Source organism: Lygodium microphyllum, chromosome 18 (genome assembly GCF_053477565.2).
Source record: "Lygodium microphyllum isolate KBCC chromosome 18, Lygodium_microphyllum_v1.1.10, whole genome shotgun sequence".
Classification (NCBI taxonomy): Eukaryota; Viridiplantae; Streptophyta; class Polypodiopsida; order Schizaeales; family Lygodiaceae; genus Lygodium; species Lygodium microphyllum.
Window position 1 is genome coordinate 86,457,913 of NC_141152.1, and position 25,567 is coordinate 86,483,479.

Here is a 25,567-nt window from a genome sequence, read left to right on the forward strand (position 1 = left end):
TGTTTGCAGCCCATAGGTAGCTGCATCAATAGCTGCATAGGCTGTTCTTGTTGCCAAATCCTCCAGTCTTTTCTTCATGCCACTGTTACTGAAATTTGGCTCAAGAGGAAGCCCAAGAGGAAGCCCAGTTTTGGTCGCATGAATTTTACCATCCTTCCAAAAGACCAATTTTTGTGCCTTAACTTCATGGAATGCATTGCACTCCCTCTTATCATGCTGTAGGCTATCACACTAGATACAACATCTTTTGAAGCCTTCTCGTATGGGTCTTTGGGCAGTTGTCTGTCCTCTTTCTTCCACTTTCACATCAAGCCTTTCCACCTTGGAATTAATCTCTGTTAGATTAAGATGGAGATCACGCATGCTCTTGATCATCTTGTCCATGACATCCTTCTTTAGAGGTGGAACAATAGGATTTCTTGGTTGCTCGGCCAAACAAACAAGAGGTCGAGATACAGGAACAAGCTCTTTTATGGACTCAAATGGTGCAGAGGTAGAACCCCACCTTAGATGCATCCCCTCTCTTCTATTAGATATGATCAATGCCCCCCTCATTAGGTGCCACCAATGATCCATGGTGCTCAAAGTTGTAAGGCCCCCATTATGAGGAGAAGCCAAATGTGAGCCTGGACATTGGCTGAGTCCTGACTTGTATAGCAGATGAGGTCTATGTGATCAGATGGCAAAAAGGTGACCGTTGTGGGTCTAATCTTTGGGTTAGATAGAGTGGTTAAGTTGTTAGCAACTCGAGGTGCATTGCATCGAGTTGCCGGCCCGATGGTAAAGGGAATATTCCCTGGCCAACTAGTGGAGGCTTATATGGTAGTTCGGTCAGGCCGACCTAACGGCCTTCGCAGGATATAAAATCTAAACCCCTTCACAGCCATCCATCATTCATCTTTCACCCAGTCGAAGTTGTTGTTCCAGCTAGCCTTAAGCTCTTCACCTATCTTTTGTCTAGATCGCCATCTAAGCTTTACATAGTGGAAACGCACGGGTGGACAGAGCCATCTTTGTATCAGTTGTTTGGAGCTAAAGAATTGACTGATTCTCCTCTTATCTGTTGTGTACTCTCTATCTCTTTCTCAGATTCTATTCGCTGTGCCGTGTAATTTTTCACATGGTATCAGAGCCTAGGGGGCTCTAGAGATCGAAGAATGTGCAAGAGGCAAAGGCTTCAACAGCAAAGAAAAAGTATGTCGACTTCTGAAAGCGGTTTTGGTGCATCAAGAAGCGGTGCAGGAGGTGGTGCTGCTGTACCAGCTATTCAAACACTGAGGATTCGTCCACAACCTTCAATGAAGGCAAGTTAGATGGTACAAACTATACCTTGTGGAAGTTAATTACAACTATCCTTAATTCTTATGAGCTTCTAGAGACTGTTCTGGGGACTGACGCAGAACCACAGCCTACCCCTGACCCATCAAATTCTAGTGTGATGATTCCTTCGAATGCAGATCTTCTACGAGCTTGGAAACGAAGGAATGCAGATGCATTGTGTCCCTTAGTTACAAGCTGTTTTGACAGTGTTCTGACTTTGATTCAACATACAACCAAAGCATCAGAGGCTTGGAATGTACTAAGGAGTGAAACACGAAACCAAAAAAGGATTCAAAACTTGGAGAATCAACTAGCAGTGAAGAAGTTTGTTGAAGGAGAGACGGTTGAAGCATTCATCACTCGGATTAAGAATCTGCGCGACCAGATGGCTGGCGCTAGGATACAAAAAACTAGCGAAGAGCTAGCTCGGAGGTGTCTTCGGATTTGTCCACAAAAATTTGATGGACTAGTAACTGCCCTTAATACTCAGGTGAGACCTCAAGCTTTGACTTTTGAGGAGTTTTGTGCATTATTGATGGAGGAGGAGTTGAGGCTGAAAGCCCGAGAAGGAAGCAACAATGGAGATGCTGCATTCTCTGCCAATGCAAAAGACAAAGGTGGTTCCTCCACCAAAAACGATGGTGACAAAAATAAGAAGGGCGACAAGAAGAAGTTTCAAGGAGAGTGCTTCTACTGCAAGAAGAAAGGACATGCAATTGCACATTGTCGTGTCGAGAAGGCAGATGAAAAGAATGGTACCCTTAAAAGTAAAGGGAAAGAGACAGACAATACGGCTGAAGCAGAGTTGGAATTATTCATGGCGACCATTGAGGAAGTGTGCTCCTTGGTGCAAGAATAATCTACCACTGACTCATGGGTGTTGGATAGGGGGGGCCTCCCGTCACATGACCAACAAGAAAGGTCTATACAGTTCTATGCAGCCTCTACAAGAATCCATCACTATGATGGTTGGAAATGATGCTAAATGCCCTGCTGCGTGCACAAGCACTATTTCTTGTGGCATCCATCTCTCTTCTTGTCTCTTGAGTGAGCTTCTCCTTGTGCATTCTATGTGTGTTCGGCGAAGCATCTTGAGCAAGTCCTCCCACCACGCGATTCTTGACATGGTATCAGAGCCGCGCCACTAAGAGAGGCTAATTTCGAAGGATGAAGTGAAGGAGAAGAAGCAAGGTTTGAGCAAGCAAGCCACGGGTAAGAAGCTCTCCTATTCTTCCACTCTTTCTCTTGGGCAGTGCTTGTGGAGGCACCGGAAGCAAGGCAGAGCGAAAATCTCAGATTGCAATGAGATTTGGTGTGCGCGAAGAGCACTATATATTCTGCAAATAATCCCTTTAGGGCTTGCCCGCAGTTATTTTGGGCATCAGAGGCCATTTCAGGCCCCATTTTAGAGCCGCAAGGTTGCGGATAACAGTTCGAGATACCTTGCAATTTCAGTTGTGTCTACCGTATATAGGTGCACAGGTTACAAATTTCACATCTGTAAGAAGGTGCTTACCAACAAATAAACACAAGGTTTATCTGCAAACTAGTTGCAGATTGCATGTATTGTTGAGTAGACAATGAAAAAGGCTGTCTGGTGTATTGCTGTGCACTACACGTCGAGGGTTGCAGAAGATTTGCTTGCTGTTTGGTATTAGTTTTGTGATAACGGTAGAGAACAGTGGAAATCCCATCATTGAGAAGCTCGACAAGAACAACTATCCTTCATGGAAGTTCCGTATCACGAACTTTCTTACTAGAAAAGGCCTCTACGAGTTTGTTTCAGGTGAAGAAAAGGAGCTGAAGGTGAGTGATTCTCCAACTAGAAAAAGAGACAAAGGCACAAAAGGAATGGAATGCAAAAGACAAAAAGATCATGTATTGGCTGTCTGTAGTAATTGACAATAATATGCTGGGACATATTAAAAATGCAGAGAATTCATATGCAGCTTGGACCATACTTGAAAGTATGTTTTCCGTAAATACAAAGCCACGAAAGATTCAACTCAAGCAAGAGTTGAATACATTGAAGAAAGGGTAGATATCTATCAATGAGTATGCACTGAAGGTAAGAAGCATTGCAGATGCCTTGGCAGCGATTGATGCAATGCCCGAAGATGATGATTTCGTGTTGTCTACCTTGGGTGGACTTAACAATGAAAAGGCTTGGAAGTCTTTTGTAACTTCTGTATATGTCAGAAAGCCATTTCCACATTTCGATGAGTTGGTCTCCCTTATGATCCAAGATGCAGAGTGAGACATCTGAAAGAAGTAGTGAACGGGTCCAAGCTTTCTACTCTAGTTCAGGAAGGGGACATGGCAAGTTCTCTTCAAGAGGCCATGGTATAGGACGTGGTAGTGACAACCAGCAAAACATATTGAATCAGCAATTTGGCGATATGCAGGTTTCAGGAGGTCATGGTAACTTTAGAGGCAGGGGGAGCTTTAGAGAAAGAGGTGGATGGCAGAACAGAGGTTCTAACAACTCTGGTATTGTGTGTTACTACTGTGGCAAAATACGTCATATTGTAGCCCAATGTTATGCTAAGAAAGATGATATTCGTAGTGGTAAGTTGCAGCAAGGAAACTATGCATTGTCTTCACGACAGAATGAAGACAAAAATGGACGTTTGTTTGTTATGCAGTATATGTTGAATACTGTTACAGGAAAGGGAACACATGATGATGTTTGGTATGTTGATTCAGGTGCATCCAATCATATGACCAGCCATGCAGAATGGTTTGGAGAGATATAGGATTTGCAAAATGCAAGCTATGTGCAGACGGGTGATGATTCATGCCACCCAATTTCACATATTGAAAAAGTTCCCTGGTCCTTGCATGATGGTAAGACAAAGAGTCTTTCAGATGTATTATATGTGCCATCTATTACAAAGAACTTGGTGTCAGTCGATCAAATGGTACAGCAAGGGCTGCAAGTCAGATTTAATGCAAAGGGCTGCTTTGTAGAAGACTTCAATGACAAGTGCAGGTTGGTAGCAAAGGGAAGTAGAGTTGGACGTATGTTTACTCTGGATGCTAGAATTCCTACCATGAATGTTGCTATGTATACTAAAGGAAAAGGTGTTGTTACAAATATTGAAATTTGGCACAAACGCATTGGACATGCAAATGTACAAAGGCTGAAATTAATACAGTCCAAAGGGTTGGTTACAGGTATTCCTACATTTAGAGTTGCAGAATTTCATAAGGTATGGGAAGCATGTCAGTTTGGTAAGCAGACAAGACAACCCTTTTCACATGACAGAGATATAAGCAGAAATATCCTTGATGTTGTGCATAGAGATATCAGGGGACCTACACAAAATATATCTCTTGGAGGCAGTTCATACTTTATCACATTCATTGATGATTGTTCTAGAAAGCTATGGGTATATTTTATGAAGGAAAAGAGTGAAGCATTTGAGCACTTTAGAACTTTCAAGGCTGCAGTTGAAAGAGAAATAGGCTTGAAAGTAAAGTGCTTGAGGTCATATGGATGGGGATAGTACCTCTCGAATGAGTTCAATGATTTTCTAAGGTCTCATGGGATAAAGAGACAGTTCACATGCAGGTATATCCCATAGCAAAATGGTATTGCAAAAAGGAAAAACAAGCATATTGTAGAAGTTGCACGCGCCTTGATGGCTGAAAAGAATATGCCTAAGCATTTTTGGTCTGAGGCTGTTCATACTATTATCCCACAGCTGCAGTTCATGGGATGACTCCTGAAGAATGCTTTACTGGCAAGAAGCCTGATGTATCGCACTTGAAGGTATTTGGCTGTGTTGCATATGTTCATGTGCCAGATGAGCTATGGAAGAAGCTTGATCCAAAGGCAAAAAAATGTGTCTTTATTGGATACTCTTTAGAACAGAAAGGATATTGCTATTATAACCCTATCACATGTAAGTTCAGAGTGAGCAGGGATATCATCTTTGATGAAATGAGCAGTTGGTATGCATCTAGTGGTGATGCATTGGATGATGATGATGATCATGCCACTCATGTGCAGGCTGAAAAGCAAGAATCGCGGACTCTTAGTGGACCAGAGACATCATCTGGTAGTCCATGGTCTGGGAGACTAAGGAGTAGCTCTATCTTCAGGTGCATCTAGTAGTACTACAGATAAAGACAAAGGAAATAATAAAGTGTCAGATGGCATTGATGCAGTTCTTGATGGAGACTCCAGTGGCTCACAGAGCTTGGATGATGAGCTTGGCATTCCTTCTATTAGGACACCAGGTGTATGGAGAGCTCATAGTAATGTAACGGCTCCATTGAGTGATCCGGTGGTACGCAGATCTAGCAAGGTCTGATACCCTGTTAAAAGATTTGGTTTTAAAGGTTATGCAACTCACCATTATGCTTATATGGTGAAACTAGTTGAGGATGTTGAGCCCACTTGTTTTGAGGATGTTGTTGATCATACTCATTGGGATGCAACAATGGATGAGGAGATGGCTGCATTAGAGGCCAATAAGATGATGGGACCTGAAATGGACCAGCACTGGCTATGGCACTAGCCGGACCTCATGCTCATAACAGACAAACACACCCTCACAGCCTCGCGGACCAGGAGCGTCTATCTACTGCTAAAGGACAAACTGCACTAAAGCCTAATCTATGCGTTTATAGTTTTATAATTTTGTAGTCCAACATTTCCCTTTCTATAAGCTCCTCAGAGGGAGAACCCATACACATTGGCAATAAATACCACGATAATCACATACATAGGAGGCAACATCTCGGTAGAAACACTGCGGCCCCACTGCAGCTCTCTTACATCATAGGGATTGGCCCCTTGATGCGCTGCTCAACATATAAAACAAATGAACAAACTCCACTCTTCATTTCGAAAGTAATCAAGGAGATGATAACATGTGTCCTTTCCAAATAATCCCCGAAGAAACAAACGTCTATCCTACGGCTTAGGATGCCTTTTCAGCGTAGTCATTGTCATTGAAAACAGGTGCTATGCAGCCAGTTTTTATTCCGATACCATGGTTTCATGCACATGCAAAGGTGAATGATCCTAAAGTGCTCAAACATCATTTTCAAATCAGAAACGTGCTTGTGTACACAACCAGGCTTTCAATTCTCATTCCCTAACGTGTTGCGGCGATGCAAGGATAGCACCAAGATAACACTCGTGCTACTATCACCTTAATCAAAATAATACAGACTCTATGTCATGGTATGCATCAGAAAACTCAGCAACAATCAGTATGCAAATCACACCATTCAAACCTCCCAACCCCCTACGTTTAGGTATTGCTTTCATTGCACAGGTGTAGAGGTACATTTTGTCATGTTTTAATGTAGAAAAAGTGATAAATCACAATTTTTGACAAAGAGATAGGGCAAACTGAGGCTAAACCTCATGCTTTACCACTACCACACATCCACAAACAATCATTATATTTTTTCTTATTTTTTCAAGACATATTTCTATTTTTTTCCTTAATTTCTCCATTTTTTTTATTTATTTGGCAATCAAATGTACTTTTTTTGGTTTTTCTTGTTCCAATCACTTCAGCATACTAACATTCAATTTATCTTTCATATTTTCCCCATGGGAACACTTTTTCCCCACCCAAAACGGAAAAACTACCATTTTACCAAATAAAACCCGCATTTTGGGATTATGGGAATTAAATAAAGCATTTAAATCATTGCAAAACAAATATTTTATGATAAATATCAATTACTCATAATGCAAACAGCCCATAAACAAATTTTCATTCAATAAGAACATAATTATCATCATAAACTATCAAAAATCCTTCATTTTCTTCATAAAAATGGTCATACCGTGTTTTTACGTAACCCGAGATGCTTTGAATGACTGCATAATCAGCAAACGGAGCCTCCATTGCTCTCAATCCAATGATGCACTTCAATCTTCAGCATCTCCATCAATTTCCATCACCACCTCCTTCATTCTTCCTCCCCCGGATTCCTCTTTCAAGATGGTACACATGAACAGCCCATAGGAAAGAGAGAGAGGGAGGAGAGAGAAAGACTAGAATCTATTCTCTTCATCAACACAGCCATTCCTCGCACGAAGGGTGGCGATAGAACCAACCAAGAAGGAGAAGATGAGGGGTAATGTCGGTTGGATAGGTTCTTCACAGCCTCCATGCTCCATCATGATGGGAGAGGGCACAAAAATCAGTGCATCCTGATCATGCTTTCTTCCACATTTTCTTCATCTTATTCATTCATACAATTTGGGGGGGGGGGGGGGGGGGTTGAAATTCCCAAAGGGCACCCCCCCCTTTGGTCCAAGTTGTGGCCACCCTTTCAAATCTTGCCCATTTTGTGGCCTCTCCCGCGTCCGGACTCTCGAGCTCTGAAAAATCCTGGGCGTCCGTCTTGACATCCCGCATTGACTGGCAGCTCCTGACATCCTATACGGTAGTCAAAAAATTATCAAAAAACCACAAGTGTCGCTCGGGCATCTTTTAAAAGCCATCTTTCACTTGGTGCCTAAATTTACCTAGCTGCAGCCGCCACCTTCAATGTTAAATATTTTTCCCCTAAATTTTGGATTTTTGGCAAATTTTAAGCACATCTCGGGCTCAAAACTCCGCTTTCATAAGAATTGGATCTAGTATCATTGCCGAAGGGCAAGAAAGCTATTGGATGTAAGTGGGTTTATAAGATTAAGCACAATGCAGATGATTCTATTAGTAGGTACAAAGCTAGGCTGGTTGCAAAAGGCTATGCCTAGACATATGGCATAGATTATGAAGAAACCTTTAGTCCAGTTGCTAGGATGGCAATTGTTAGATGTGTGATTGCTTTGCAGCAGCCAAAGGTTGGAGGTTGCAACAAATGAATGTGAAGAATGCCTTCTTGCATGGTGATTTGCAGGAATAAGTGTATATGGATTAGCCAGCAGGTTATGAAGATTTAGAGCATCCCACGTATATGTGCAGGTTGAAGAAGGCACTCTATAGGCTCAAGCAAGTACCTAGAGCATGGTCTGACAAGATGAGAGAGTATCTTGTCAATATTGGCTTTTATGTTTCTGATGCTGATCACTCACTTTATGTGAGAAAGAGAGATGCAGGTTTGGTCATCATAGTCATCTATGTGGATGACTTGATCATTATAGGTGATAGTGATAGTGGGATTACTGAAGTCAAGGACTTTTTGAAGAAGAAGTTTGAGATGAAGGATTTAGGTGAGCTAAGATACTTCCTTGGCATTGAGGTGATTAGATGTGATGATGGTAAATGGCTGTCCCAAAGACAGTATGGCTTGGATATGTTGTCCAAGTATAGTATGACAGCATGCAAACCACTTTCAGTCCCATTGGAGCAGAATGTAAAGTTGAGTGCTGATGTTGGGGATGAGATAGAAGACCCTACTATGTTTAGGAGGATAGTGGGGAGTTTGATCTACATGACCATTACAAGGCTAGACTTGAGCTACGCTGTTGGTCTTGTGAGTCATTTTATGCAAGTACCTAGAAAGCCACATTTGGATATAGTCACACACATATTGAGATATGTAAAGTACACATTACATTATGGACTTTTCTATGAGGCAGGTATAGATGTACAAGTGTTTGGATACACAGATGTAGATTGGGCTGGTAGTATGTCTAATAGAAGATCTACCAGAGCGGATACATGTTCTTTCCTGGTAGTGCAGTAGTTACTTGGAGCAGCAAAAAGAAATCTACAGTTGCTTTGTCGAGTACAGAGGCTGAGTATAGAGGTGCTGCTGTTGCAGCAAGTGAGGTAGTATGGCTGCAAAAGTTATTGGCTGATTTAGATGTGCAGGTGGAAGGTCCAATTGTCATTTATTGTGACAATATGAGCAGTATACAATTGGCTAGGAACCCTGTGTTCCATGCCAGGACAAAACATATTGAGATACACTACCACTTTGTGAGAGAGAAGGTACTAGCAGGTGAGATTGACTTGGTGTATGCCAGCACACAGGATCAGATAGTTGACATCTTCACGAAGGCATTGGGTACAGAGAAGCTTCAAAAGTTTTGAAGCTTACTTGGAGTTGCAGAGATGCAGTTGTGCTTGAGGGGGAGTGTTGAGATGACAAGCTCAACACATGCGGATATTAATGATGGACCGCCTGGTTAGACAGGTCCACACATCTACACTTAGTACATCGGTGGTCATTATGACTCTCACATGGCCACTAACTCATTACTTATTATATTCAGGTTGTTACACCTATTTATAACTGGCATAGTTATAACGCTAGTCGACTAGTGTAGTCGGTTATGCATTGCTTGACTTAGTAGGCCACTTTCCTTTATGTTGTATATTATCTATACTTTGTGTACATTGTAAAGGTTGTGGAAGAAGAAGAAGAAACCAGCAAGAAAACGTTTTGGCATCCATCTCTCTTCTTGTCTCTTGAGTGAGCTTATCCTTGTGCATTCTATATGTGTTCGGCACAGCATCTTGAGCAAGTCCCCCCACCACGCGATTCTTGACAAGCGGAGTATAACAGCATAATGAAGAATGACACTTGGGAGCTAGTGGATCGACCAGCAAAGTGGAAGGTTATTGGCACCAACAAGTGGATCTGGAAGGTAAAGTACAAGGCTAATGGTACCTTAGAAAAGTACAAAGCTAGACTGGTTGCCCAAGGATTTTCACAAGTTGAAGGATTTGATTTTCAAGAGTCATTTGCCCCAACTGCCAAAATGACCACTATTCACACGCTACTTGCAGTGGCTGCCCAAAAGAAGTGGCCAATGTACCAAATGGATGTTAAGTCAATGTTCTTAAATGGTGACCTCAAGGAGGAGGTGTACGTGGCTTAGCCACCAGGGTTTGAGGCCCCCCATTCTGAGAACAAAGTGTGTAAGCTAAAGAAGGCATTGTATGGCCTGAAACAAGCCCCCAGAGCATGGTACCAGCGGATAGATAAGTTCTTTTTAAACTTAAACTTCAAAAGATGTGCCTCATATGCTAACTTGTATGTTTACAGGGATGGTAAAAAGTCTGTAGTGATTGTCCTATATGTGGATGACCTTCTTATTACAGGTGACTATGAAGATATGATCAACCAAACTCGAAAGTATTTGAGTTCTGAGTTTGAAATGACAGACTTGGGCTTGCTGCACTATTGTTTGGGGATTGAAGTCTGGCAAGAGCCAGGAAAGATCTTCATCTCTCAGAAGAAGTATGCATGGGAGATCTTAAAGGCATTTTGCATGACCGAATGCAAGGAGATAGCTACACCTATGGAGGTGAATGCAAAGTTATCCGTCGAGGATACATCAGCACTAGCAGACATTGGGAGGTATAGGAGGTTGATCTACTTGTGTAACACCAGACCAGATATTAGTTTTGTTGTTGGTGTTTTGAGCAGGTTGTCAAACAAACCTTATGAGAGTCATTGGAAGGCTGGGATGCGAGTGCTCAAATACTTGAAGGAAACTCTTGACTATGGTATCACATACAGTTTCGGAACTTCTCTTGTGGGGAACTGTGACTCAGATTGGGCAGGAGACAGTGATTCCAGGAAGTCAGTTTTTGGTTATTGTTTCTCTTTGGGTTCAGGAATTTTCTCTTGGATTAGTAAGAAGCAGCCAACAGTGGCATTTTCTTCTACCGAAGTAGAGTACAAGGCAGCTTGTTTTGCTGCATGTGAAGTAGTATGGTTGAGAAGGCTTCTATGCCATATGGGAGTGCAGGATGAAGAACCAACTGTGCTGAGATATGACAATCAGAGTTGCATTTCCATTGCCAAAAATCCAGTGTTTCATGCACGCACCAAACATATAGAGATCCAGTATCACTATGTGCGTGATTTGATGGCGGATGGGATAGTGAAACTGGTCTACTTTCCAACAGAGGAGAATGGAGCAGATATCTTCACCAAAGCACTTATGAAGGATCTGCTTCAAGTTCATCTTCAAAGACTCGGCATTGGGCCGAGGAGATAGTTCACCTATGGGTGGACATTGAGGGGGGTGTTAGATATGATCAATGCCCCACCCTCATTAGGTGCCACCAATGATCCATGGTGCTCAAAGTTGTAAGGCCCCCATTATGAGGAGAAGCCAAATGCGAGCCCGGACATTGGTTGAGTCCTGACTTGTATATAAGATGAGGTCTATGTGACCAGATGGCAAAAAGGTGACCGTTGTGGGTCTAATCTTTGGGTTAGAAGGAGTGGTTAAGCTAGTAACAACTTGAGGCGCATTGCATCGAGTTGCTGGCCCGATGGTAAAGGAAATATTCCCTTGCCGACTAGTGGAGGCTTATATGGTAGGTCGGTCAGGCCGACCTAACGGCCTTCACGGGCTATAAAAGCTAAACCCCTTCACAGCCATCCATCATTCATCTTTCACCCAATCAGAGTTGTTGTTCCAGCTAGCCTTAAGCTTTTCACCTATCTTCTGTCTAGATCGCCATCTAAGCTTCACACAGTGGAAGCGCATAGGTGGGTAGAGCCATCTTTGTATCAGTTGTTTGGAGCTAAAGAATTTACTGATTCTCGTCTTATCTGTTGTGTACTCTCTATCTCTTTCTTAGATTCTATTTGCTACGCCGTGTAATTTTTTATGCTTCGAGCAATCATATTAAGTGCTTCAGTGACATCACCCCAAGCAGTCTTCAATCCCGTCATCAGTCAGCTCCTCTTGAAGAAGAGAATCCGCAACCTTCAGAAACAATTCAATCTTCTGGCTTTCCATACTCTGTTGATCATCAGGATCTAGTTGAGCAAATTTTCTTTTAAATTCACGGTGAAGAGCAATGGGCAACTAGACTTCCCTTATTGGGCCTCTCAACCCATTCAAAGAAGATTTTCTTCATCATGAGGCCAGAATCTTCAAGAAATAATTCTTCTCGAAGAGCCTTCTTGAATGCAGACCATCCCGCATCTTTCTTGAAAAGACCATGAATCCGGTCTTGGAGGCTATGCACGGCCAAACAGGCAAAGTATCGGCTCCAAGCATGATGAGGGACCCCAAAGAAGACCATCTTGTCAGTATAGAGGCGGATAAAAGAGGACACATTTTGCCCATTAAATTGCTTGAGCTCCTGCCCAACTGCCTCCAAAGCTTTAATGGCAGCAACATCATTCTGCTCTTCATCTTGCCTCCGTGGTTGCTATAGTTGCATCTGCTGATTGCAATTGTTGTTGTTGGTTCTCTTGCATCAGATGAACCAACTGCTGCAAGGCATCTCCTCCCGAACCTAATTATTCTCCCATTGTGCTTTCTCTTCTGCAGCCGACCTTCACGTCGGGTTCACCACTGTCATCGTGTTGGGGGTTGAAGGTCTACCACCGGGGTTTAGAGCAGAAGAGGAGTCAGAGATTCAAAGAGGAGAGAGGAAAATGATTGAAAATGATTGGGGTTTGATGGATTATTGGGTTATGGAGAGAGTAGATGAGATTGAGAGTAACCAATTTCTTACATAGCCGTGTCATGCAAGTTTACCATAGTAAACTTGGATCTGATTACATAAATAACCATGAGGTTTGTGCATAGATCTATATCAGATTTTATTCCATTTCCTACAACAAATTCAAGCCCTAATACCCTCCATTTCATGAAGATACGTGTATTGAGACTTCAAGATACAAGGTGTAGAGAGATAGAACTCATTACAAAAAAACATAGAGTCCAAAGGATGATAAAAATGCATCATTAGAACCTCAACTGTACTTACAGCCCTGCATTAAAATAGTAATTTCCAGCCCTCAAAATTGACTCATAAATGTATACAAACTCATGGGAAAGCCTCTCATTACAATCTCAACCAATGCCCTATTGTATCGGGAGCATTGTCTACACAAGGAAGTGATTAGATTTCAAGAAACCCCTTCAAATGAATGAGTTTTAATGGCTGCCCTTTTTATGACAGTTTTGGGAGAGCCTATTCAGTCCATACATTGGCAAAAATCACCTCTTGACTTGCCCCAAAGTCACTCAAGTACTTGGGCACAAGAAGGGTTTCAATGGTACACGAATATGGTAAGAGAATGGAAGAAGACGCTCATAAAAGTAGGCTGAATACTTTATCTCTGTTTTTTCCTTTCATGGACTGTTATACCACTCATTTTCGTGATACCAAATGGATGGGGCAAAAAGGACTCTTACCTCCTTTGTTTGTATCTCCTCTTTATCTTCAGTTTGCTTTGTGTTTGCATGCTTTGGAGCATTCACCATAGTCTTCAACTCTCCCTCCATCTTCCATAGGTGTGCAGGCTCGAAAAATGTGCCGCAAAATGCGGGCTGCACTCCTCTCCTTCTTCCACACAAAAAAAAGTTCTCATAAATCATATACAAGTCATATAAGTCCTTTGCAACTATTACTCCATGTCTCTTGTGGACCTAGTCAACTTTGGAGTGCTCTTGACAAAAGTTGGATCTTCCAAGCTAATGAACTTCATAAACCAATGTGACATAACCTGTAAACTATCAATTACCACCTATTGATAAAGTTGAAGGTCCTCATATACACTATCATTGTCATTTTTCTTGATACAAACTAAAAATTGCATGTCAATTTACAATGGAACTTATGAGATTAAATGACATCTAAGAAAAATATTAAGGGAATAATGAATGAATTATGTATGAAAGTTTTTATGTGGGTCCTAATGAAGTTCTTTTGCAAACATAAGAACTCCATGTTTTATACCATGAGCAGAAAACCCTTTGACAACGTGATCAGATCCAGATACTGAGTGTGATTGCTAAATGCAAAATGGTTACACAAGCTGTGTGGGATAGCGAAATCTTATTATGCCTAGACCTGATAAAGGGGTATGTTGGCATTTTTGACTTAACTTCAAAGCATACCAACAATAATGATGTAATATTTCTATTGAAAAATATTAGTAGTCCGACTTTCCACGGCCCGTGTGAAACTCATGCAAAGGTTAATTCCGGCATCGGAGTTGTCGACAGTGCAATCTATAAACCGTACCAGGGAATCATGACTCTCTAGCGGAAAAATGGGACCGAGGTTTAAAAAACCCGCATAACCACATGTGAATATCCTCTTGGGAGGAGGTTAAGAGGATAATGTGGGGATAAAAATTCAAAATTTTTATATTTTATATTTATTACTCCTCCCCCCAGCCGAATGCCTGCTAGAGGAGAGGGAGTGTGGCGGGGATGGATCAGCAGTGTTGCTTGAGGTCGCGGGGGAAGAGGGCCATGCAATAGGCCACGTGGGGAGAAGGTCCCCTCTCCCCCAGACTATAGAAACCCCCTTTGGGGGGGTGGGGGTAAGGGAAGTGTGAGAGAAGGATGACGGCGCCAGACTGTGGAGGGAGGTATTGAAGCTGTCGTTGTGCTGCGTGGGGGAGGAAGAAGCTCCTGTAGTCCGTGGAGCTGCCATGCCGGAGGGAGTTGCCAGTCAGAACGCCACGGCCTGTGGCTTAAGAGCCACCACCGGATCCATCAGAGCAGCCAACGGTGCCATTCCCTGACAAGGGAATTTTCCCCACGACGTCAGTACCACCATTTTTCCCATGCTTTCCACGACATTATCATTAATCCCCCTATTTCCACGTGGTCTGCACACACCCAGAAGCTCTTAGAAGCTTCTAAGGGGGCTTCCCTAAGCCCCCTTCCCATGGGATCTTACACAAGTGGTCTTTACCCCCCGGGATTTAAGCCCCCTTTCCCCTTGCATCCCCCAATAGCCATTTTACCCCGGTTTTAAAGCCCTTCCCGTGGATTTCCCATAAAGCCATTTTACCCCGAGATTTTAAGTTCCCTTATTATTGGATCCACCCACAAGCCCATTTTTCTAGTCGGTTTAAAGGCCATTCCCGTTGGAATCCTCATAAGCCCATATTAGCCCGATTCTTGTAAGAAGAAGAGGGGTTTCTCTAAGCCCTTCCCACTCGATTTCCCCCATAAACCCATCTCTAATTTTTCCCGCACACTCCCTCTCTACAAAGATCTTTATCCCCGGAACTTCTATGAAAGAAAGGAGAAGTTCATAAGTCCCCATTTCCGCAAAGCCCATAAAACCATTCCTAGCTGGAATTTTAAGGAGAAGAATCTCTCAATCCCTCGTTTCTTCAAGGCTTTCGCAAGAACCCTCTCACGAATCCCTCTTTTCCGAAAGAAAGAAGGCCCAAGCTCCGAACCCTAAGGCCTTCCAAAGCCCAATTCCGCAAGTCGGTACTTCAGGGGAAGTCGTACCTCAAAGGGAATTGCGCATACAAGGGAGACGGGCCAAGATCATAAGACTGCGGCCAAGGCAAGAAGGTCAAATTCACGATGGCCCCTAAAAAGGCACAAGGCGCAACCGCAGGAGGATCATCTCGTGATATTCATGTGGACATTTCACCGAACCCACAAGTCCAGGTTTTCTTCCTATTTCTTGATTTACGTCGAAGTATTGCAATCATGCATGGTAAATTCATGGAATTAAGATGCACTTATGCTTGTCAAATCCACCTAGTTTGATGAGAATGAATTGCATTGGCTATTTTTAAAAGAAATAACTCACGATTGAAGATTGGTCATTTGTATTTTTCAATGGAATGAACGAAAGATGTCTATGTATTTTTAGCAAGTTGCTTCTGTGTATTGCAAAGTAACAAATCTCGAATAACTAATGACTATCATTACAAAGTCAAGATTATTGCTGTACACCTTCGATTGGGAATGGAAAGATTAAATCGCATCTCGCATTATTAGACAAATCTTTCTTCGTAATGATTCATTAAGAAAGTTGCTAACAATCGTAGGAAATTGCAAGGCATGGAAATTGCAAGGCATAAAGTAGGTTAACTCTAGTCAATTGGCATAAATCTCATTCAACTACGTAGTAGTTAGGAAAGGTTGCGTAATGCTCAATCAGCGTACAAATATTTCATTTAGAAATGAAGTTAGGGAAAGGCTGCATGGTTTGTTTAACATAAAACCTTAAAAGCTTAGTAGCATGAGTCGTGAATGCATGTCCTAGTAGGATCAATGGAAGTTATGCGAATTATAACATGTGCTTGGTGTTAACAAGAAAAGTTATGGATTGCGAATCTAGAGGACATGAATCGCATGCTTACATGAATTATGATGTAATGCAATTAGTTTTTCCCCTCTTTGATCAAGATAATATCTTTAGGAATAGACAAGTAAATTGGTTTACCCTAAACACCTAAACTGCAAAGGATTCGCTTAGGATGGTTAAATCGATACAATATACTCCAAGTGCTAGCTAGGGTTTAGCACGTTAAGGACCTGACCTAGTCGCACTTATTGCCAAGCCGAAACTCTCATACCCTAAAATCTGCCCACATTCATGGAATGTAGGGACAATAGGACGTACTTGCAAGAAACGAATTAGGGTTTCTACCCTAAGGACCGCTCGTTAAAAAGATGAAACTCGGATTGAGTTGGAACCCTAGGACTGACAATGTCGGCCTAGTGCAATCGTGAATGGATTGGATATGAAGACACCCTAAACCCTATTTCCTATCTAATCATGATTTTGTGATTAGAAGACGCCATTCAATGGGTGAAATAGTCCCATGGATTAGATGTGACACTTGTGCAACAAGTTGCAAGGTCGCATGATCTTGTGGTTTGATCACAAGAGAATGGCCAATTCCTCGGAATGAGATTGGCAGATTCTTGTGCAAGTTTATCTTGCAAGAGGATGAGTAGTCATCCTGGCATAGCACCTTTCTTGGGAAAAGTGACCAAGATAACGGGATTAGATATTTGCTTGGAAGCAAAAGACCAATCAATAATTTAGAGCAACATATTTACTGTTAATAGAACTTAAGGTAATGATTAAGTTGGGTTAATAGGGTACGGCCCTAAACCAAGGACATAGGGGTTCATAAAAAAACCCTTGAGGATCTTGCCGAGTCGCAATTGATCCCGGATCGAATGCTGGATGCATTCATAGAGAAGGATTCACTCCTAAGCAGTTGGCCAAATAACAGCCACCACTGGAAATGATTGTGCTTGTAACTATTTAGAGAGCACTGTTTGCTTTGTTTGCTCAAGGAACTAAAGGAGGAAATGATATCTAATGCTTCAAGTTGAAGGCCTGAAGGGAGAGGCATTCTTAATTACCCCCGATTGTCTGCCTGACCCTAGCCAAGGGGGTTGTTAGCCGCGTCGGGAAGGTGGACCAAACCCACCGCGTGAGGTCTCTCCATTGAGCGCTACTTGGAGCAGGAGGACGCTTGGGTGCCAGGGGCGGCTCTGGCTGTAAATCCCTTGCCTTTCGCACCCTGCACAAGAGGCCAACGTGACTCGGGATTGGATCTCGAGGCCCGCATACTAGCTTGTGGATTGCTAAATAGCCTTTGGGAAAATTATGGATAAGCCTGTAGGCTGGACTTTATGAATGTATTCCAAAGATAAATATAATAACCTATTGAAAAAGAACTTATTTGACACTGCTTTTTTATGTCAAGTGCTAAGATTATGTGAAGGAATCGGTGCCTAACGGGGCTAATTAAGAAAGTTGCTTGATGCATGTCCAAGTAAATGTGGTAGGTAATTAGATAACTAAAACAACCTGAGGAAAGTGGATGTGGCCGTGGGTTCGTCCTACGGATGGGTGGTCCCGGTTGGCCGGGAACTTTTCTCAATCATAAAGGACAGCAAGGAGATCTTCTTAAAGGAAATGAATAGCAAGGGCGCTGACCTAGAGTCTAGGTTATAATAATCCTAGTTTATGCTGTTTTAGGGGAACGGAATGGGACTATGCCTTATGGGCAGAGAGGTCAAGCCTTGCATCCCTCTCGTTTCCCATTCTCCTTGAACAAAGTACAACATGAATCCGCTTCGGCCCTGGCATTTTTGCGTAAAGTAGTTCGCTCGGGGTTCGATGCTAGTTGTCGTTTAGAAAATGACCATTAGGGAAAACCCTGATTCAGGTCAGTCCTAAGTGGGAACGGCCAAAATACTTCCGCTATGTGGCAGACGCGGAAAGTCCTAGATCGCAAACCTGTAACATTCAATGGGAGTGCCGGGCGGAGCTTTCTAGACCTCCTTTCCTGAAGGGAACATGTGGACATGTTACAAATGAGAATTGTACTAAGTTATTAAGATAGATATTTCATGCCGAAAAGTGAATGCTCATGTATTCCATCAAATGTATATAAGGGATTGATGATAGGCATTGGACATGAAGTTCAACTTTGGATTAATCTACTCATATGAAAATACATGATAATGGATTGGACTACTTGATCACTACTTCCATAGTAGTGGAGGATTACAACATGTTCATTAGGGTTTAGGAAAGGTCAAGACCCAAGCACTGTGTCAAAGGAGAAAGTAAAGAGAAAGATAAATGGATGTGAATTCAAGAGGAGAGAGATAGGCTCACGTAATGGAAGGAGAGTCCATGTAAGGATGACTTGAGGAGTAGAATAAGCAAACACAAAAGATTGAGAAGGAGGAGAAGACCACTTCACTTCTTCCTTCATCCTTATATAGCTTACAAAACTAGTGCTACCATAAAGTCCTTTTGCCATAATCCTTGGATAATCCATTGCCTTGCATTAGTGTGCCACTATCGGCAAAGTTGATGGCCTCTTTTCATCGAGGTCATCTGGCACATGGCATGTATGGAGGACCGGAACCCACATGAGGTATTCTTTTATGGCATCTTCATCTTTCAGAGTTGGCATGTCTTGTGTGGGGTTGTGGGTGTGGGTGGGGGGTTGGGTTCAAGATTTGGCAGAGCCAATAGGGGCAAGCAAGTGGGATAGGTAGTTTTGGATGTGAGGGGTAAAGTAGGATGGGGCATGGGCCAAGAGAAGCTAGAGGGAGTGACAAGAGCAGGGAGTACTCAGGGAGTGGTGGAGGATATTATGCTAAAGCTAGAGGTCCATGCAAGCCCACTGCAAAGACTATAGGATTTGGTGAGTGTAGATTGTGGCTGCTAGGATTTTCAAGTAATAGGCACTGAGCTCTGCAACTTGCTAGAGTGGATAACACGCCATCCTCAATACTAGGAGTTGTTAGGTCAAGGTTTCAAATTGTTCATCTTGATGGCCTACAACATCTTGGAGGAAGTAGATGCACATCATGCACTTGGATGCTAGGGCCTTTTGATTGTGTGTGTCTCCCCTTCAATTGCTCACCTGAGCACGGATCTTATGTATTGATGGTTCATTCTTCCTTCCGATTAGTATTAATGCATGCATGTTCCAAGGCCGATGCGATGATGGCATTTTCTAGGATGATAGTAATGTTGCTTTAGTTCATGCAAAGTTAACGAATTTTTATCATGTTGAATGTAGTCCTAAACTAGAGCTAGCCTTCTCTATCTGATATTGTGCTCTTGATCTCAACCTTGACAATTCAATTGAAGAAGGGCCTAAAACACAAAGCTTGCTCCTAGATTAATACTCTTTTGCCTATGTTTCCACGCAATTGTCCTCCTATAGAGCTCACTAGTTATCAAGGTCTCCTAAATCACTAGAATGGCTAGTTATGAGGCTCCGAGAGCAGCCACAATCTACCCCCCTCTCTAGATTGCATTAGATTTCTATATGTGTAACGACCCACATGCAATTATGGCCTCACTTCATCTTCACGCATAATTTCACATGTGATTACACATGACAACTTTCAAAACATAGAACCCAAGGGTATTAGGCATTGCAAAAATCTTAAGAAGAAAAAGGAAACAAAAACTTTTTGATGCAAGTAGGAAGTAAACAAGAGCGCGCGCGCACACACACACGCACACACACACACACAGACAAACTTTTTGATGCAAGTAGGAAGTAAACAAGAGCGCGCGCGCGCGCACACACACACACACACACACACACACACAAACTTTTTTATGCAAGTAGGAAGTAAACAAGAGCGCGCGCACACGCACACACACACACACACACACACACACACACACACACAGACACACACACACACACACACACACACACACACACACAGAGCTGATTGAAGGTGTTAGAGCTCTTATATCCCCTCTTCTCAAAACATCTAAGGATGACTTTGTTTTTTATATCTATAGAATTATCTATGGTTTTCATATGTTTTGTGTTGTTACAAATTTTTTGTTGTTTTTAAAAAATTTGCATCCATGTAGTCTATAGCTCCTTGGTTCTTAGTTTTTATTATTGTATATAAGTTGTGTTAGGTGTGATTAGGATTGCTTAAATATGCATGGAGCTAAACGATTCACTTAATATATTCATAAATGCAGATTTATACACACATCCACACAACAATTCCATGTATTTTCCTTGATTTTTCTCCTTGCTTCCCTTTTCAAAAATCATGACAAACACTTGTGTGCTTTGTTGTGTATATTCTAGCCTTGCAGCCTTTTTACATCCACAATTTGTAGTGCATATCATGGAGAAACCATTTGTTGAGATTCATTTGCAACACTCCCTTGTAGACATGTGGTCCAAAGATGATCTAAAAGTTGGATATCCTTAGCATGAATATGGGGAGCTAATATTATCATGTGAGGATTTGAAGTAGATAATGGATGTTGAAGAGGTTCAAAAGCTATGTCAACTAGGGCATTTCGTAAATTAGTCTTAGAAAATGATGTATCCGATCAAAGGACGGGTTCATAGATGCATTGATCCTTTCGTGAGTTTGAAGCTCCAATTTTGAACTCAAGAGAGTGCAAGCGAAGGGAATTTACTATATGTAAAGCCATCAAAGCATTGTGTGTTGAACTGAAATGCATGAGACCAAGTTACTCTCTCACCACATTAGTTGGTGGCCTCTAGATATGATAGCCTCTAGAGGCGGCTACCAAAACATACATTGGTTGGGTCATGAGCTTGTACTATTTTATAACTTTGATTATTGCAAGGAGGCCTTGCAAGGGTTTAAGATAGACAAGGTTAAATGAAGCTTTACACATGCATCTACACAACAACTCCATGTATATTTCTTGCTTCCCTTATCAAAAAGCATGATGAAAACTGGTGTGCTTTGATGTGTGTGTTCTTCCTTAGTTTGCATCTGCAATTGACACTGCATATCATGGACACACCATTTGCTGAGATTGATTTGCCACACACTCCCTTGCAGACATGCGATCCGAGGAAGATTTGAAAGTTGTGTTTCCTTAGCATGAATATGGGGCGCTAACATTCTCATGTGAGGATTTGAAGTAGATAATAAATACCAAATTTCAAAAGGTATGCCAGCAAGGACATGTGGCAAATCAATCTTAGAATATGATGTGTCCAAGGAAAATTTGAATATCTGATTCATAGATATATTGATCTTGTGATGAGTTTGCAGCTTGAATTTCAAGCTCAAGGGAGCATAAGAAAAAGAAATTCCCTAAATATAAAGCCATCATATTATTCTATAGTGAAGTAATAAGGATGTGACCAAGTCACCCTCTTCCACATTGGTTGGTCTGAGGCCACCAAACATTGTTTTGGTTGGGTCATATGCTTCTACTATTTCATAACTCTAACTATTGTAGGGATGCCTTACAAGGTTTTAAGATATATAGGATTAAATGAAGCTTTACACATGTATCCACACAACAACTCCCTATTTTTTTATTGGAACTTCCCTTCTCAAAAATCATAAAAAAATATAGCATGCTTTCCTATGTGTTTTCTCACCTTGTAGCCTTGTTTGTATCCACACTTTGTAATGCCTATTAGGGATATACCATTTGATGAGATTGATTTGCCACATTTCTTTACAAACATGTGGTCCAAGGAAGATTTAAAAGTTGGGTATTCTTAGCTTGAATATGGGGAGATAACATTATCATGTACAGATTTGAAGTGGATAATGGATGTTGAACTTCAAAAGGTATGTCAACAAGGGAATGTTGCAAATTGATCTCAAAAAATTATGTGCCCATGGAAGATTTAAAATCTAGGTTCATACATATATTGATCCTTGGTTAAATTTGAAGCTCTTGTTTCAAGCTCAAGGGAGTGCAAGGGAAGGCATTTCCTATATGGATAATCATTATATAGTTTTTGTTGAAGCAAGGAGGGTTCAAGGTACAACTAGATATGATGATCAATTATCTCTGCTCTTGATTGGGGATTTAACATTTCTTGGTTCACTAGAGCTATGATTTGGTAATAATATTGGGAATTGATGTATTTTCAATTATCAAACTTCCAATCAATTTCTTGGGAGTAGTATTTCTTTTCTTTTAAGGGTTGGAATCACATGATCCCTTCTCAAGTGCATCTACTTGTAGTCTTTGAAGGCTCTTCTTTAGCCTTATGTATTGAGATAGGGTCTCACTTTCTTATAGTCATTTCTATGGTTCTAGACTTGTTCTTGTTTACTTTAAAATTGAAAGGAGGGGCTACTTTAATCCATTTTCTAAAAAAGGTTAGGGTTCTCACCCTCTTGGATGCATGTGAACATATGGCATTGGTAATGTAACTCTCTTCGCAAACTTGCTTCATGCTCCATAATTGAGGGATTGAGTTTTGTACACTATTATTGTATGCTAGTCACATATTGGATGAGATAATTAAGTGATGCCTTCAAAACATGTCAAATGACTCTTACTAATCTTGCTATACAAGTTTCACAGTTTCCATCCACGACTAGGTACCATAAATTAAAAGATCTAGTGGAACCTTTGCCAAGAGCCAAAGTGTCCCCTTCTTAGAAAAATTACTTACCAACTCTTTTTAATAAGGTTTGATGGTCTTGAATGCAAAAAAATTGATATGATTGGATGAATGATAATAATTTAAGTGGTATGTTATATGATATATGTAAGGTCTCATGCATGATCCATGATTTATTATGACAACATGTGTGTGTGATATTGACCGCATTATGCCTCGTAAATATATGGAAGTATACTAATTGTATTGTGGTGAGGAGGTTATTAGAAAAAGTTACATTTTTTTTAGATGTACATTTTAATGCATAGAATTTATACACTTCATAGCATGGAAATAGTATTGAACATTGTATGCTACACACTATGAAAACATTATATTTTGTATGCACTCATAAGAGTAAAGATTTTGTGTGCTCACATGCACAATAGATTTATCAATGTATACAGATCCATCATACATTATCATATCTTAATATACAACATATCACTAACTTTATGAAACTTGCTACACTTTTACCTAATGAATTTGCATTTATTCATAAAGCAAACTATATTGTGTTCATCAAGAAAAGTACATTTAATGGTTGACTAATAGTAATGACTAATATGAAGTCTCAATATAACAAAATGCAAGTAAGAGTACCATTCATTCCCTAGCTTTTTCCCGGGGGGTCCACTAACGTTTACCGTATGGTACCACGTGAGTGTAAGGGAGGGGGATTATTTAAGGGAAAGAAGTTACATTTTATAAGGTAAGGTCCCATAAATAGGAGGTAGATAAAGGGTATTTTCATATATTTCTTGCACGCAAGTGACGTCTCCTTATTACTTGTTAACTCCAACATGAAGAAAGCAAAATGAAATAAAAAGATGTAGGGCAAAGGCGGAAAAAACATAGCCCGACTGAAGAAAGAAGAGGAGAAAAGGCCAAAACTGCAAGGGCAACCTTAAAAAGTCCAAGGCAAATACAAAAGGGGAAAGGTGCATTTTAAAATACAAAGGCGAATCCTGAAATCTTGTAAAAGAGTACCAGGCGGTGGAAAATCCGGAAAGCTAAAACAGAAGATAAAGACAAAGGCCAAGGCAAAGAGAAACCGAAGACAAAGGTGCACAAGGAAAAGCGCAAGTCAAAACATTTGTAAAAGAGCGCAAGCGCATCATGGGTTAATTCAAGGAGTGCCGGGCTCTCATCCGTGCAATTTGTAAATGTAGACGAGTGGTGGAAAGGAAGCTAGGAAAATAGAAGGACAATGGAAAAAAGGGCCTAGGCTACGGCCGGCCATGTAAAAAAGGGAAAAAGGGGATGACCGCCCAAAAAGGGATTTAGGGTTTTGTATATAAAGTTGAAAAGTGAATGAGAAGCTCATTCTTGTGTGTGGCAAAAAGTGGCTCTCCTCTTCTTCTTCTTCTTCTTCTTCTTCTTGCTTGCTTGAGCTTGTGCTTGAGAGAGAGGGAGTGTGAGAGTGTGAGGGAGTGAGTGTGTGAAGGTAAGGGACTGTGGGGTGGAGAAGCTCTCCATCTTCTCCTCTCTTCTTCTCTTCTCTTCTCTTCTCTTCTCTTCTCTTCTTCTCTTCTCTTCTCTTCTCTTCTCTTGCTCGCGGTGATGGAGCTTGGAGCGTGGAGCTTGAGGATGGAGCTTGCTTAAAGTTTGCACTTGGATCGTGGAGGCACCGGAGTGTGAGGGAGAGGAGGTAACTCGAACGGCATGGAGGTAAGCTCACTAGACCCATAGATATGGATGGCGCGTCGACTACGTGAGAGGTAGCCATTAGTGCGCTTCAAATTGAAGTAAGGGCTTTCCCCAAACCGGTGCTTGAGATAGGTAGGAAGTGAGGGGGTTGAAGATGGTATTCAACCTCCTTGGCAAGTAGGTTTTTTTTTTGCTTTTTTGAGATTTATGTTGTGAGATGGAGTAGTGTAGATAATTACTTTGTGAATTGGATCCATTAGAGTAGGAGAAAACAAAGAAAATAAGCATTAGGGTCTACTGTTGTAAAACAGGGAAAAAACAGGGCAAAATTCGTGCAAAAAATGGTAAAAATCTCGCTAGTGATGCCTAAGATCGGCAAGTGAGTGATTGGGGGCATCAATACCATGCCCGAGAAGGGGTATAAGGGCCAAGAGTGGCAAGAAAGGCCACATTGTGCATTGCAGGGTTTCAGGAGAGCAAGAGAGAAGAGGAAAGCTTCGTGATTGGATCCGCTTCGATCTTGTCATTCGAGAGATATTTGCCCAGCCCATGTAATCCTACACCTTCCCCTACAAGTAGGTCAGATCTGGAGCTTCTTGACTAGGGGGAAGGCCTCCAATGCTTGGCACGGCAAATTTCGTAAGGATCGGCAAGTGACGGCTATTCTGGGCCGAGTCCCAGAGTCGGCCCTCGAAACACTCGACTTGGTCCTCCTGACCACTTGGTCCTCAGACCATTCGACCACTACCACTCGGACACCCACCGTTCGGCCCATCCGAATTGCGCATTTGGACTAACTTGGAATTCGGCCCTCGGTCCTCTCAGCCCTCGGACATCTAGGCTCGAATTGGCCAAGTTTGACATTCGGACCAATTACATTCGGCCCCTTCTACTCGGCCCTCAGGCCGAATCAGGGACTCGGCCCCTGCAATTCGGACCAGCTGGGCCGAGTGCAAATTTTTACCAAATTCTCAGAAAGTTGACCTGACCCGGCTAGAGCTCA